The 15,359-nt window shown below is 51.1% G+C and overlaps 1 protein-coding gene across 4 annotated transcripts in view; it reads right to left on the bottom strand.

Moving 5' to 3' along the window:
- The window catches only part of LOC105701759 (alpha-1,6-mannosyl-glycoprotein 2-beta-N-acetylglucosaminyltransferase), a 35,362-nt gene that overhangs the window by 11,330 nt on the left and 8,673 nt on the right, over positions 1-15,359 (bottom strand). For 2 of the 4 annotated variants that reach the window (XM_012428792.2, XM_012428795.2), the window contains exons 1-2: positions 7,416-7,728; positions 1,010-1,055 (exon numbers count right to left, since the gene is read on the bottom strand). The gene's annotated coding sequence lies outside the window, so the exon portion shown is untranslated. Of the gene's footprint in view, positions 1-1,009; positions 1,056-7,415; positions 7,729-15,359 lie in introns of those variants that run through there. The other 2 variants (XM_012428793.2, XM_012428794.2) reach the window with 1 other exon arrangement.

The following is a 15,359-nucleotide window of genomic DNA, read 5'->3' as shown; positions in this document are numbered from 1 at the left end:
GGAAAGAGCCTGGAAGAGCGCAAACGACCGAGTTAAGAGGTCGCCGCATTTAAGGCTTCGCCGACAGGCCCCTCGACATTGTGTAACGACGCGTGTTCGGCGACACACGAGGAGGCTCCTCTTCGCCTTCTTCGCGCCGAAAGGGAAATACGAGGCGACGTTTTTTTTTTTTCTTTTTTTCCGCCTAGAAATGGCGAGACAAAGGAGGGAAACTGAATAATCGGAGGAGATAAAATGGAAGAAAAATATATATACGCGGAAGGGTCTCAAATAGTTTCACGCTAAACCGTGAATATGGAGACCCTAAGGTAGGTCCTGAAACTCGGGAAATTTCATTTTTTATCAAGTATTTTTAAAATACCTATAAAGAAATTTGAAAGGGAATTGAAATTTCATGAGTTTCAGGACCTCCCTTGTAGTCTCCCTGTTCACGTTGTAAAGTTTCAAGCCGTTCGGTAAATCGAGGTGGGAGGGGAAAGTTTTATAAACAAAACCTCTTCGATGCTACTTTCACATCACCTTAACCCTTTTACTGGCGAACGATATATCGCCGTTTGTCCGCGTGTTAACGACTTCGGTCGGCACTGAAAGGGTTAACGACGACTTCGATACAATGGAATGAAGGGAGGACGAGCTCGAAGGGCCACTCGGGGGCTCGGTACCTTTTCAATTTTCTTTTTTTTTTTCTTTTTTCCTAAAGGGTCGCCCAAGGAAATGGAAATGAAGAGGGTGCGGCGGTAGCAAGGTTTTCCTCGTCCGATGTCGCCGCTTTTTCCGGGCGAAATTCTACACGGCGCGTCGGGAGGAATCCCTCGACGAGGCGCACGCGACGAGCAACTTGATCGCGGGCCAAGAAAAAATGCGGAGAACTTAAAGATATTCCCGGATGGAATTTCTGCCCGGCGATCGCGACGACTCGGAGCCGAGCCTGGCGATTCGAGCTCCTCGTACACGCGGTTATTATTACGTGGAAGAATAACCGGGGACGAGTCCCCGAACTCGGGCTCACCTTAGCAATGACGAGTGCATCGGATGGTCCGCCATTTTGGATCGATCTGCAACAGTCGACGACGAAAGGACATTTTAGCGACCGTCGAGACCAAGAACATATACCTATAATTTTTTTTATNTTTATATATCGGCACCAAGGGGATAAATCTTCGTCTCGAGGATGAGACGAAGGATGGTCCCGAGATAAAGATTTTTCTTCCTCGATACCAATACTTAATGTACACCGAATAAATCTCCCATTTTTGCGAAATTTCCAGGAGGTCGAAATCTGCACGTCGATCTCGATTATCGACCCTCGGTCGCGGTTTCTCGTAACGCCGCGTTTAACGTGCTCGTTCCGTACGCGTTTCCTTTCCGGTCGGACGACGCGAAGGCCGAGTTTGTCGTTTTGCACGAAACGTCACGGTAGGAATAAAGGTTTCTCTCCTCGTAACAATTACGGCAACGAGGTCGTTTCCTCGGTGAAATTTACTACGTCGGCCTACGTCGAGTAAACGCAACGCACGGTTGCTCAACCCCTGGTGCAACGAGGGCCGGAAGCCCGCGATTTTTCTATTTCCACCGAAGCTCCGCGTAACATGAGTTTCTACGAAATTCACGTGACTCATGAGTGCGTGGAGTGAAAAGAAAAAAAAAAGAAATAATAAAATAAGGCGGTATACCTTCTGTCATCGATTATTTGCTCTTAGATCGATACGCGTGGAATCGCACCGGAAAGAAGTTCAGAGACCTCGCGGAGGTTTTTCCGCTCTCCTGGGAGGCCTTTTCTTCCTCCATCCGGGATTCCCGGTTCGCGGTTAATTTTTCGCCGCGCGTCCCGGCGCCTTATCACGGCTCTTGCCTGATATCTCGGGGAGTTCATCGCTGGGAAAGTTCACCGAGCGTGCACTGCTTTTACGGGCCGACTTTACGCCTCTCGGATGGCCGGGGCTATTTGCATTTCGATTTAATCCGCCCCCCCCCCCCTCCCCCCCCGGAGGCGGAAATTCGGAATCACCGAGCGTGCGCAATTTTCCCTCATTTTATACATATATATTATATACACGTATTTATTATTTTCCATTTCCCAGCGATACGTCCGCAAGCCCTTCGATCCCGATCAGCTGACAGGTGACTCCCGACGACCTGGGAATAAATCTTGGCCCCGAGGTCTAGGTTGGACGTTTCGCAGGTTGACGACCTGCTCGTCGCAGGATCCAGGCCGTTATTCGGTGGGGTAATTAATAGACTTCCCGGCTGATAGTAATTACCGGGCGAGAGTTTCCCAGGGAAACGTGCGTGTCCTAAACGTGGCTGGATAATTTATGCGATTCTCTCTTCCAGCGTTAAAAGGTAACGCAAGGTGGAAGAGCCGATCTGTCGAGCCATCGGGAAATCTCCCAGGAGATTTTCTCAATTCGTCCCAAGGCGCGTCCTTTTTCCACTTTTTACAAATCCGGACTCGTTAGATTTTCCGCGAAAAAAAAAAAATAAATAATAATAGGAATCTAGATTATAATTCTGGTATCTCTTGTTATCAAGGTGGACGATAAAGGTACGTCGAGGGAAGAGGGACCTCGGGGCGAGAAACCGATTCTAAGACCAACAGGAAGTACTGCCGCGTAGACGGTGGAAATTGCGAAGCGATGGCCTCGTCGGTGAAAAAAAACTTGGCGGTAATTAACCTGGGCGTAAAACATCGCGGAAGGATACACCTCGATACCTCGTCTCCGTCAGGTGAGCTCGTTACGCGATTGGTCGGTTTTACCGGGCCCCGTTTTTTGCGGGATTTTGCAAAGCGCGGGTCGCGCCTCGATTTTCCGCCCGGGTGACACCGCGACGGGGAAATTGCGGAAAAAGTCACGACGAGTCTCATTGGAAAATAATCCGCGTCTCCGGGTCGGGGGAACCGGGGCTCGGATGGTCCGTTCTAAGCGTCGAAGCCAGAATTTCGGGAAAATTTCGATAAAATAGAAAAACCACCCGATAAGAGGGGTTGATTTCTTTCTTTATTTTTCACCGATGAAATTGGATAAAAATAATTAAACCGAGAATTCCCACATCGGACGAATGGTTCACCTGGACTGATACGCCTCCCCGGATAACCGCCGTGTTATCCTTATCACACACGGAGTTAATGGAAACGTTAATAAACCTAGTTTAGTTGGCTGATAACGCGATTAAGCGGCGATTTAAGTCTCTATCGAGTGGGCGTACAACACGCGGCCAGGCCAGAGTCTGGTACTTTACCAGACGGCTGTATAAATAATCTCAGATAGATAAATTTCGTATCGGACTGATAACGAGGGGAATTAAAAATCAACGGGAGACAAAAACCCAAGAAGAGGGATGAGTCTCCAAAGTAGGTTTCCGTTGGATCTCGACGTCCCTTCAAGTCCCAAAAGGACTCTGGAAATAATGAAAGAGAAATAAAATCCAAAGTATTTCATAACTCGTAAAAAAAAAAAAGAAAAAAAAAAGAAAAAGAAAATACCTCCACCTTTGGCGTTACTTTGAGTCCCGCCAAAGTACTCCATAATTCCCGCCACGCCTGTATCGACTTCCTTAGGGGCCCTTACGCCACTGGATTGTATTTAAATCGGCCGGTCTTTATTTGCCTTCCACGAACTCGGATCCAAACGCTTCCCGTACGGCGCGGAAGGCCCGCAGCGGCAATCGGCAGTCCACTCGCGCGGTGTACCCGTCCCATTAGAAATTCCAAGCACAATGTCGCATTATTCCATAAGGTTAAATTTACATCCACTCAGGGATAAGGCGCACGCACGGAGTCGCGGGAACCCTGGGGCCCCGCTCGGCGGGGAGCGTCATTTACACGGGGTCCCCATGAACGAGAGAGGAGAGCCCCACGGGATATTCTTAGGGAATTGCACGTGTTGCGCGGTGGAGGTACGGGAAAAGTCTCTTTTATCGATCCCGGCTGGAAACCGCGGACCCTCCGCCACCTCCGGATGCCCGCGTTTTGTCAGTCGGTCTGCTCTTCCGCTGGAGAGCGGACACACCTCGAGGAACCCCATGGAAGACCCCATGGAAAACCGGGGGAATGAATTAACACAGCTCGAAAGTCACGGAGGAATTCTTTGGAATCTCTTTCCCCAGGTTAGGGGGAGCATCTCGGGGGAATTCGCTGACCCCCGGAATGGCGGAATTCCCTCGTGACGAGGTCGCGTTAAATCACGTGGGGGGGAAGTTACCAGGGGAAATTAGTAGGTGTCTCGACTCGGGCTGCCACGACCGGGAAATTCGCCAGGGTTGCCCGTGGCATGTACTTTCCGCCATTAAACTTGCCGAAGGTGTACCGCGCTTTCGTGGCTCGATGCATCCTGGTGCACTCCGCCAAGGGAGGGCAGAGCCCCTTGACGAGTGAATTACGAGTGGCTTGGAATTCGGGAGTAGAGGTCGATTATTTCCAAAACGCTGGATATACATCTTTCGCAAAAAGGAGTCTCCCTCCCCTCGAGAAGTTGGAGCACCGTGAAGAGGTTAAAAATGACAATTCCGAGGGAATGTACCTGTCAGTCTATCGGCCTCTTCACATTAATTCACTCGATTTCGTCGAACGGTCTCCTCCCAGGACAGGTACCGGAAACTCCCCGCGATATTTCCCTACTTCCACGATATTCCGGAGGACGGTCCGATCCGCGGGAGGGATTTCGAATATTCCGCTCCGAGTTACCGAGGGGCGGCGCGATTCGATTACTCGGCCGGCCATTTTCATCGATGCGCAATTCTCCCGGCAGCTGAGCGGAACATCAAAGGGGGAGGATGGCCGCAACTTTCGACGACGAAATTTCGCCAGGGCCCGCAAAATCCCGACCGCATCGCCCGGAAGAGCCCGCTCGAGAAATCGCATCGCGGGATTAAATCGAGCCGCTCTTAGGCAAGAGGTGTTCGGTAACGAGCGATTACCGAACAAGAATTAGGAAGACGGTCCAAGTTTCCCCATTTCCATATATCCCTGGCCAGACCGAGTTCCCCCTCGCGTTCGACACAAAATTGGTGGATTTCGGATCGTCAGAAAAAAAAAAAATAAAAAAAATATATGTGAACACTTAAGAATAATGAATAAAGTGATATAAAGTCTCCCTTCCTCGAGATTAGCGCTTTTCGGCCGCTCGAGGGGGGCGGCATAATTTCGGCAAATATCCCGTCGGATTCCTGGCACTCGAGATTTAATATCCTTCCCGTGGAGGGCCATTTTTTCCCCCCTTCCTCGTCGGGCCTGCCATTTCCACGGTATGCCCGGTGCTCGGGATCGCCGATATCGCGCATCTCCGGCTCTTATATCTACCTTGCAGCCTCCCTGCCTCCCCCTGCGGCCCGCGGAATTGCGTTTACGAGTCGGCGGATGCTCCCCGGGAGCCATCGGCCCCCGATACATCGTAAACCTCGAAACTGACCGACATTCGATACGCGGGATCGATACTCCCGTTGCACCTATCGGCCCGTCCGAAATTAGAATGCCCCGCCGCTGTGCCGAGGAACCGCAATCGAGATGTAATCCGATCGAGAAAACGCCCCAGACTCGAGAAAGGGCGTCGAACGGGTGATAAAAGGAGCTCCGCAATTTCCACCCACATCCCCGGGACCGACCTTAGCGACGCATAATTCCCGACGTACCGCAGGCGATGCATAATTTAAGCCCTCCCCGGTAAACTGGAAAATCTCGAAATAAAATGGGGGGAAAAATAAAAAAAAAAAAAATGAGGAACTCGAAAAATTACTCTATATCACCTAGCCTCGATGTCGCGACAATTACCATCCCCCATTTCCCGAGCCTCGAAGAGAGGAAACATCCCCCGCGTGAGCACGGCCTCGAGATGGGCGGATTAAACGTGCATTTGCTCTCGGGAGGCAGCGGGAAATTTTTTTCCTTTCAGAAGAATACACCGGAGTCCTAGAGGCCGGAGATTAAGTGGCCACTCAGACTGATTTACTCGCTTCCCTAACGAGCGGGGTACTGTTCTTACTTTGAGAGTAATACCGCCGATGGGGCTAAAGTGGCCCTCGAGGGGTGCCCCTCCGCGCGAGGACTCGGGACGAAATCGACGATTAAATCGAAAAGATTAAAAATAACCGGGGATTATCGAGGGAGTTAGCTCCGGGGGGAGGTGAACGCTCGGTGCGGCAATTCGTACGAGGGTTACAATTTCGGGGAAGCATCCTCGGGACGAAATCGAGGATTAACTCGACGAGAGGATCGGGTAACAAGGGGCAAGCGAGAGATTTAAGGGAATTAAATCGGAGGGGACTTAAACGTTTAGCGTCGCGACGATCTGGACGCGTACATGACGCACTGCCTCCGTAATCGACGCGGTTACGGAGCGTTAGCGCACAATGGTCTCGAGATCGCAATTACGCGACAATGTACCACTCGGAGCACTAAGTGTGCACCTACTCGTTAGAGAAAGAAATACGCCAGTTAAGCCTCGCCGCGAGATTGTTTCTCCCTCGACCCCTGTCGGCTCTTTGATTAACAAATGACCAACGGCTCCTCGAGGCGTGACACATTATTCTAATAAATTATGCAACAAAGTCGTTAAGATCGTGAGGAACGATCGAGTAGTCGGATCCCTCGAAAGATTAGCATTTTCGAGTTCGCATCGACATCTCGTTACTTCCTGGTCTTGATTTCGAATGATCGCTCTTTAGAAGCCTTTACGAGTATTTGCAATAATTATCTAAGCATAATTATTGCAAATACTCGTTAGATACGCCCTTTGGCACCGTTTCCCGCAAGGCTAGATCCCGGCAAGGGAAGCTTAAGGAGGAAAAGGAGGAAAGCCACATCGGACAGCGAATTCTAAATAAATGCCCCGGAAAGAGGGAAGAGGATAATTCCTCGCTGCTTCCGAGCAAGGGCTTATTCTTTACCGGGCCAGACCACGGAGTTCGTGCAGCTTTTCCTCATTTTTCACCTTTTTTAGGTCGTTCTCGGTTCAACCATTTCGGAGCGGGTCCTTAGTTCATAAAGAAAGTTAAGGGGACCGGACGGTATTGCTTTCCGGTCGAGAGATACGCTCCGAAGGGTAGTCCGGCCCAAGGGAGGGTGTCCTTTTCCTCGGTGTTCTTCCTCTTATCATCGGGTTCTCCGCGTATCCTCCGATGTCCCTTGGACGTGGAGAACACGGGGAGATTTTCGAAGGATGAGTAGAAGCTCCCACCGGGACGCCGAATGGAATTTCTTCGAATCTCTTCGCGAGGAAAACCCGCAACCAACGCGTTTTTCCTTCCCAGTCAATTCTTCCAGGACTCGTGGGATTTAGGATTAAAATTAAATCCGAGGTCCTAGCCAATTACCAAGGATCTCGGATTCGCCGACGACTTTCCGTCGATAATCCTAGGAGAAGGAACGAAGCAGGGTTTTGAGATTAATCGTTTGAGGTTAGGTTTAGAGAAGCTCGTACCTCGGACGTCGGTGTTCATCCTCCCTGCGGGGTTCCTCAAAATGGCGGCGTCCCATCCCCCGGGGCGAATTCGAGCCGGGAAGGGTCAACACGTGAAATTCGCGGCCGTCCGCCGACCGTCGAGTCCCATTGAGCGTCGCGACGGCCAATCGGCGCGCGTGCCCGTGCACGCACGGGAGACTCCGATGAGTAAGCGCGGTCTAATTTGGCACGGGACCGGAAATACGTGGATCGGAGCCGGACTCGAGATTTGGCGAGGTCCCGCGGAAGGAAGCCCGGCTCTCGATCGATCCGTCGAACCGAACCGGACGGGTGGTCGGAGCCGACTGAATGGGCGCGCGCGGCTATCGCCTTCGCGCGCCGCGATTCGCGGCCCACGTGACCCCGGTCACGTGGGGCCCGGGGCGGCTCGTGATTGGTCGAAGGAGCGGCGCGCAATTGGCGCGCTCTGCGCGTCTTACGAATTCGAGGTTAATAAATGCCCGACCAGTTTTTGCGGAAGCAATTGCACACGACTCGCTATCGGGAATATTATTTCCCTCGTTCATGAATAAAGAACCATCCCGGCATATAGTTATAGACTCGGTGAACGGCCATTTTTCTATCCACTATTTGTCTTTTTATAGTCAGATCACAGATCCGACACAAGGGGGCCGTGGGAGATGTGCAGTCGCCGTTAATCCCCAGGGGAGCGGCAACGAGAACGAGAGTAGCCGGTGATAACGCCGTTATCCGTAGGATCGATAACGGAGCACGTCGATTACGTACATCTCGGAGGCCGAACCTCGGCACCGGGTTCTTCCATCTCGGAGAGGATCTAGCCGTCGTCCGAGTCGCGTTTCTCGCAGTTTAACGCCGTTCGAGGCCGTTTTCATTTAGAACGGAGAAACGAAGGCCGCGAGAAAAGCGGCCGAGACGACGCGGATAATGGACCCGGCACTAATACCGATATCCTGCCAATAACAAAACCCGATTATTCTCTTGATGTTTCCCAAGAAAAAGAAATCGAGACCCTCTTGGCGAAGAAAAAAAAAAAAAAATTAATAAGACCCGAAGTACCAGGATTTCACTGCGATCGCAAGTAATCACCAATTATTATCGATCCTTCCGTTAGTTCGACACGGTGGTTAGGTTGAATAACGAATATTTTATTAAAGCGTTTTCTGACAATTTGAGCCCCTTTAATTTCCTTCACTTTTTTTTTTCTTATTCTTTCAATAATTAAATTACAGAGGTTTTTTTCTCCTCTCTTGGAAAGGCACCTCGGCCACGACGTTCGGCGTCGGTTTGAGGTACAAATTAGGGCCGGGTTTTACTCGAGGGCAAACATACGCGTGAATCTACGAAGACGCTTCGACTGCACTCCTGGAGACGTCGAGGGTGTAGGCGGCTCCCTCCACCTCCTCTTAATGAGCGAACATAAAATCAAGTCATTTCCGTCCTTCACCTTTCCCTTGTCTCAGGTAAGCGAATCGACTGTCCCGGTCGATTCGACGAGTCGTGAGAGAACGCAGGTGTGCAAAGCAATCCTTCTCCGTCAGGGAGACCTTACCTGGCCGACACTTCATCTGCGATAACATTTCCCGGCGATTGGTTTACCCTGGCCTATCGTCGGGGAGCATCGCGACAACGGGTCAAGCGATAACGCCCTATTACCGTCTTCGAGTGCCCATTGTACTCCCCCAACCTAGTAAAACCTAGTAAAAGGACAATCCACGGAGGGCAAACAAATGGAAATGCCCCTCTCGAGGGAGCGAAAACCAATTCCGAAATGAAGGGGCGGCTTGGATCAATTTTTTTTATCCATCGCCGATCGGCATGGACGACTCGATGTCGACTCTAATTATACAGAGGGTCGCCTTTTAATTCCTCAAATGGATCGTCGATTCTTGATATTAATTTTTTTTATCTTCGCCTCGGCAGCGAAGATCCACCGGTTAAATGGTAAAGCGTTCGCGATATCAGGCGGCAGGTTATCAGGGCGCTATCAGCGCGAGTATCCTTCAGTTCGCGACCGATAGAGCAGGTCGCGGGGACGGGGACGAGGTTATTCGGGCGACAAGTGCTTTCCTATAGTCGAGCATCAAGTGTGCCAGCATTCTGGCCCAGCTGGCCTAATCTAGGTCAGCTGACTTGGCTCGGTGGTCCGAAACAATGCGGATATCCGCAGCTAACCTTCGCGATACCTATTTCACAGAGGTGCCGAACCACCCCCCCAGATCGAACCCCCTCTCTTATCGAGACGCCCCCCTTGATTTTTTTGGGAAGCAGGAATTTATGAGACATTTTTTAGGAATTCACGAGAAATTCACAAGGAATTTATAATTTCGACTCCCGGGTACCACCGGGATCGACTCGGAAAAAAAACAAGAAAAAAAAACAAAGAAAAATGAAACGCTCTAATATAATCGGCAATAATTACGGAAAAAAATGGTAATCGAGTGAAAAAGTGCGTTTCATTGATTAAATCGGCTTCCTTTGGTAATATGGAAATGTTCTACCGTGATGGGAGAAGTTTTGCTCGAGGCGTTCCGGAAAATCGGGGATAATCATGGGAAATCCTCTCCGGGGCGATCGAAGCGATCGACCGGCGGCGAGCGGGAAGGACACAAAGGGATACTTTCCGCGGATAGAAGGCCACTTGCCGAATAATGGCGGGAAGGAAAACTCCGTCGAAGCCTTCATCGAGAGGGTTTGGCAGGCCCCGAGGGGAACGGGGGTCGAGTCGGCTTTCCTTCCTCTCGAGTGAAATATACTCCTAAATCGAGAATCGACTTTCCGGGTGGACCTCTCTTGAAGGACGCCTTTCGTCGTACTTCCGGCGAGGAAGGAGCGTTGGGTATTTATTCGGCGGAATTTCGAACGGAGGGGAAAATCGCGAGGAAAGTCGACGCGATAATTTCAGGCCCGGGGGGAAATTTGTGGGATCCCGCGGGATTTGCGTGGCGCGATAACAACCTCGCGGGTTTGTTACCGGGAGGGCTCTTCTCCCCCGAGAGGTTGCTCGGGAAAATTCTCGAGGTCGGCTTACGCTTTAATCCCTTAAGGCCCAATAGAGCCTTCGGGACGCCGGGAATACTTATATCAAAGGCCCTCGAAAAGCGTTACCGTCAAGGCGCCCATTCGAAACCGCGATAACTCGCCTTATCACGGGATGATCCCCGGAGACATCGGACTGCTCTTTACCTTTCCTCCTCGCGAAATGACATTTTTCCTTCTTTCCTTATATTTTCTATCCTCCTACCGGACATTTCTCTCGATTTTTCCCTAGATCCCACCCTAGGACGGTCGATGGAGGCTTTCGCAATCAGCGGCGCCCGGGCACGGTAATTCGCGTAAATTGAAACGCGTGTGCAGGTCTCCGTGTACTTTACCTGCGACCGATAACACCGCGAACGGCCACGGGACACGCAACGCGTTAAGCCGATCGGAAGATACGAATGCATTTACGCGAAAATCCTTCGAAAAGACGGGCGTCCCATAATCCGCGCCATGCAGATTTCATAAATGGCAAAAAAAAAAAAAAAATACGATCTAGTCTTATCACCGCTTGAAAATGGTGCCCGCGAGTGTCGAGTGTCTCGTCGAATTCCCGAAATGGCATTCCCGAAAGCTGCCCGACAAAGTGTCCAATTTTCATGTCCACCCGACAAAGGACATCGAATTACCGGGAGCCGCGTTTCCTCTGGGAACCCCTCGAGTCGGTCCCCTTTCCCATGCTCTCCCGTTGTTCCCCCGTTTTAATGAGTGCGCGATAAAAGGGACAATAAGACGCGCAAAATCATTCCGTAATAACGGCTCCGGAGCAGCGCGTTGAAGGAAGCCCGAGAGGAGGAGGGTAAGAGAAAAGGGGGAAAAAAAAAAAAGGGAAGCGGGAAAAAGCGAGAGAATTCTGTACTCGACAAACGGTACGCGAGGAAGGGGTAGGACAATGTAACGAGACGTAATAACCTCTGCGACGAGGTCTCGGCCAGCCAATTTCCAGGAGCGAAAGACCCGGGTAGAGTTTAAGGTTAGTTTCCTGCGAAACACCTGAGAAATTCCCGAACCGGAGTTTCCTCCTCGCGTCCCATTCCCGTCCCGGAATTGCGTTACCGAAAAGCGTCACGAAAGGACTCTTTCGTCATCTCGCGGACGAATTCGGCCAACGAGGTCCCGAAATTCGTTCGTTCGCGTACATCCAATGGCCCCTCTGGTTTCCGTAAAGAAACCGAGCGTGCCTCGCCGCACTTGCCGCGCAACAATGACGAAATTATTCCACCGGTTATTCGATTACGCCCGGTGGGTCGATAAAGCGCAACCGGGCCGAAAGAGTGCACTCTGTTTCATTTCGGATCGTGCATTAATCCCGAAGGAAAAAAAAGGAAAGAAAAAACCGAATAAACCGTCCGCGCCGTGTCGATTCGCTGTTATTTCACGAGGCTCCTGGCATGGGATCAAACGGGGACCGGACCGTGGGAAAACCGTCGACGAGCGGCAAAATAATACCCCATCGTCCACCGAAATTCCCCTAAAAACAATTGCCAGGAATTGTCCGACTCGATTAGCGCGTCGAAGGAAAAAAAATATATATATATATATACAATTTTTTTTTTTAACTCGCTCTCCCCTCCGCCGTTGTATCTTTGATATTTCTAATATCTCCGATATTTCCGTGGAGTAATTTCAGGAAACCCGGAAGGAAGATCCGTCGAGAGGAAGCGAGTCGGCGAGACGGACTCGGAGAAACCGGGTTCCCGAGGCGCGGGCGTGATAACGGGCTCTTATCACTGGCCGTCCCGTTACGGCCTTGCTTTCCGGGAGTTCGATCCTCTCCTCGAGCGTACCGTTCCGGCGTTCATCGGGTACCGTTTTCGTGTCTATCGCGATGCTTAGGTAGGGACCTTCGGCGAATGAGTCGAGGAAAAAGCGCATCTCTAGCGAAGGAGGGGGAAGAAATATAGAAGGAACGACCTAACGGAATGGACGAATTAACTCCGGCGGTTTGACCACCACGTGATCCCATGCAAGTACGAGGTTGCATTCGGAGAGTTGCAGCAATCTCCGTCAATCCGTTCCTAGGACTCTCCTTCCCGAGATCCTGGCCAAACTTCCCAAGGAAACCGCGATCTCACGAAATACTGAAATAATGAGACAATGATCAAGGGTAGAAATTACCCTCCCCATAATTTAACGGGCTTATTAACTTTCCCATTTTACACGTGCTAGGAGACTGATTAGGAGGACTGATCTATTTTTAATACCCACGGGAGATAAGAAGAGGGAAGCTAGAATTAAAATAAGCCGTCCTGAGTCACCGATATCAGCGACATACGAGTCGATGATAAGTGCGTCCATAACGAGGCGCATGTCGGTGTATAAATATTCAGGATGGCTTAGAGTGACGTCACTCACCTGTCCAACAGGTGAGTCGGACACGTATAGAGCCGAATGTTAAAACTGAGTCATAGGAAGTCGATTCGGAGTCATAGTTGGATGCGTAAATCCGGCTCTATTGTCTATCTTCGGAAATGCTCGACTGCCAAAAGCTCCGTTCTTGCGGCGAGTCTCATTCCCCCCGAAATTGCTGATAAGGATGCTTTATTTATAATCAGTGCCCCAAAGTCTGGCGGATGGACAATAATTAAATCACCAGGCGTATTCGGGATCGATTCTTCTCGCTTGAATAGACACGTGAAAAAGGAACGCAAGTCCGATAATGACTTCCAGTAAGCCCCATCGTTGCACCGATGTTTGATAACACCGACATTCGATGACACTCGTTGAATGGTCGCAGCGAACAATGGAGCCATTGTATCCGGGCCCGTTATGGCTTTCGGTGCAACATCTTGTATCATTAACCGTGCCATGGGAAATCCATCGTGACGGACATCAGTCCATACGTCTCTTTATCAGGTGCGACAAGGAGCGATGCTCCAAGAGGAAAGGTTTACCTAATTTGCTACCGTTTCGCATGTTTTTTTCAAAGCACCTCGAGGTGATTATGGCTTTCGGTGCAACATTTTGTATCATTAACCGCATCGTGACGGACATCGGTCCATACGTCTCTTTATCAGGTGCGATAAGGAGCGATGCTCCAAGAGGAGAGGTTTACCTAATTTGCTACCGTTTCGCATGTTTTTTTCAAAGCACCTCGAGGTGATTATAGCTTTCGGTGCAACATTTTGTATCATTAACCGCATCGTGACGGACATCAGTCCATACGTCTCTTTATCAGGTGCGACCAGAAGCGATGCTCCAAGAGGAGAGGTTTACGTAATTTGCTACCGTTTTGCATGTTTATTCAACGCACCTCAAGGCGAGCCGATTTCCCGTGATTTACGGAGCCGTTAATTATTTATGCTCGCGAGGTATCGCGTGAGGGAAATACAGAAAGAAATGTTACGCGGGACGGAATAAAAAAAGAAAATAAAAAATGAAAAACGTGGAAGAGGAAAACGATGTCAAAAGTCGGTACGCGTGGAGGCAAAGAGTCAGCTTGCAATTTCGACGTCCCGTCGAGGACCTGGGAGTGCGGGATCTCGAATCCCTCCCAGAGACTCGATTGAAGGCTCGTCTTCCGAGGAAATCCTTGTTTGCCTAAATGATCGGGGCGCACGTAGAAGCGCAATTACTCTCGGTACTCGGGAGTACACGCGAGTACGTGCGGCAAGGGGAAATTGCGCGCATGCCTTGGAGAAACGCCGGGATAACGGCACAGAGCAAACATCCTTATCCAGCAATTTCGCAGGATACGGCGGGGTAAAAGGATCCCTCAAACCACGGTTGCTCTGATAAGAGCCTTGATAAAGGAGCGACCGCCTCGATTTTTTTCGGGAGAGAGGTTTCTCGTTCTTTCCCGACATCTCGCGATAATTGAGCATCCCGGCCAACAGGTAGGACTACAGGAGGCCGAGTCGCGCGATTCCGCAGCGGAATTCCAGGATAACGAGCAGTGCCCCCGGGCGAACGGGAGACTCCTCGAAGAGGGGCATCGAGGATGGTCGGGCATGCACCCGTGGAGAGATACAAGAAGAGAATCGGCAAGCAAAGTCTCATCTCGCGTGCCGGTCCAGCAGGAAGCGAGCAGGAAGCGAAAAGGACCGGAGGAGGGGAGGAGGAATTATTTCGCGAGGCCTAAGCTCGCCCACGGAGAAACGGGAAGAAGGACCGGAGGACGAGGAGAAAAAGGAGCCGAGTAAAGGAGAAAAAGGAGGCAAGAGTCTCCGGGCCCGCTCTCGCCTAATCGGCGGCGTTATCGATAATCGCGGCTCGATTGCCGATCGCGTTTTCGCGATCGCCTCGCATATCCGGGTTTACGTTTACATTTTTCTAGGTGGGGATAAACGCGATGAAAAAAAAAAAAAAAAAAGAAGAAAAAAGAAATTCCAATGCGCTCCAATTCCGACTACCGCTAGGCGCAATTCCGCGTCCAAGGGGGCACGCGGCGAGAACGCGCCGGGAAAATGGGCCGCGGTCGTTCCGGGGCTTCCTAGACGCGCCGGATTTAACGGGGATCGAGCGCATTCCTAAAATCCTCCGCGATGATCCGCGCCTGGGTAAGAAATTTATTCGGTCTAACGAGGGCCTCGTCGGTTGTTCTTTCCCCGGGGTGATCCGGGCAATTAAGGCTCAAGATAAAATCGGCGTCGCGGTCCAGCGAGTCGAGATCGACCGGATGACGGGGCGTCTTCTTGTCTCACCATCCCAGGGCGTAATCGTCGGAGCCAGGTGAGGATATCGCTACTCGATCGGCGATCTCGAGTCGGAAGTCGATCCTGATTTTCCGGTGGAGGCATTCACCTTGCCCGAAGGCGTACGTGCCCGCGGTTGCATCCCGGTTGCATCGCGGTTGCATCGCGCTGCATCGCGCCTCCCTCGAGACCCGAAGAAGAGCGGTCTCGTTTCCTGCCGCCGAGGTGCAAGAACCCCTCCTCAGATCCCGCAGACGAGGCGAGGGGCAGG

Source organism: Orussus abietinus, unplaced genomic scaffold (assembly GCF_000612105.2).
Source record: "Orussus abietinus isolate OABI.00-Male unplaced genomic scaffold, Oabi_2.0 scaffold24, whole genome shotgun sequence".
Lineage (NCBI taxonomy): Eukaryota > Metazoa > Arthropoda > Insecta > Hymenoptera > Orussidae > Orussus > Orussus abietinus.
This window is presented reverse-complemented; position numbering and strand designations above follow the sequence as displayed.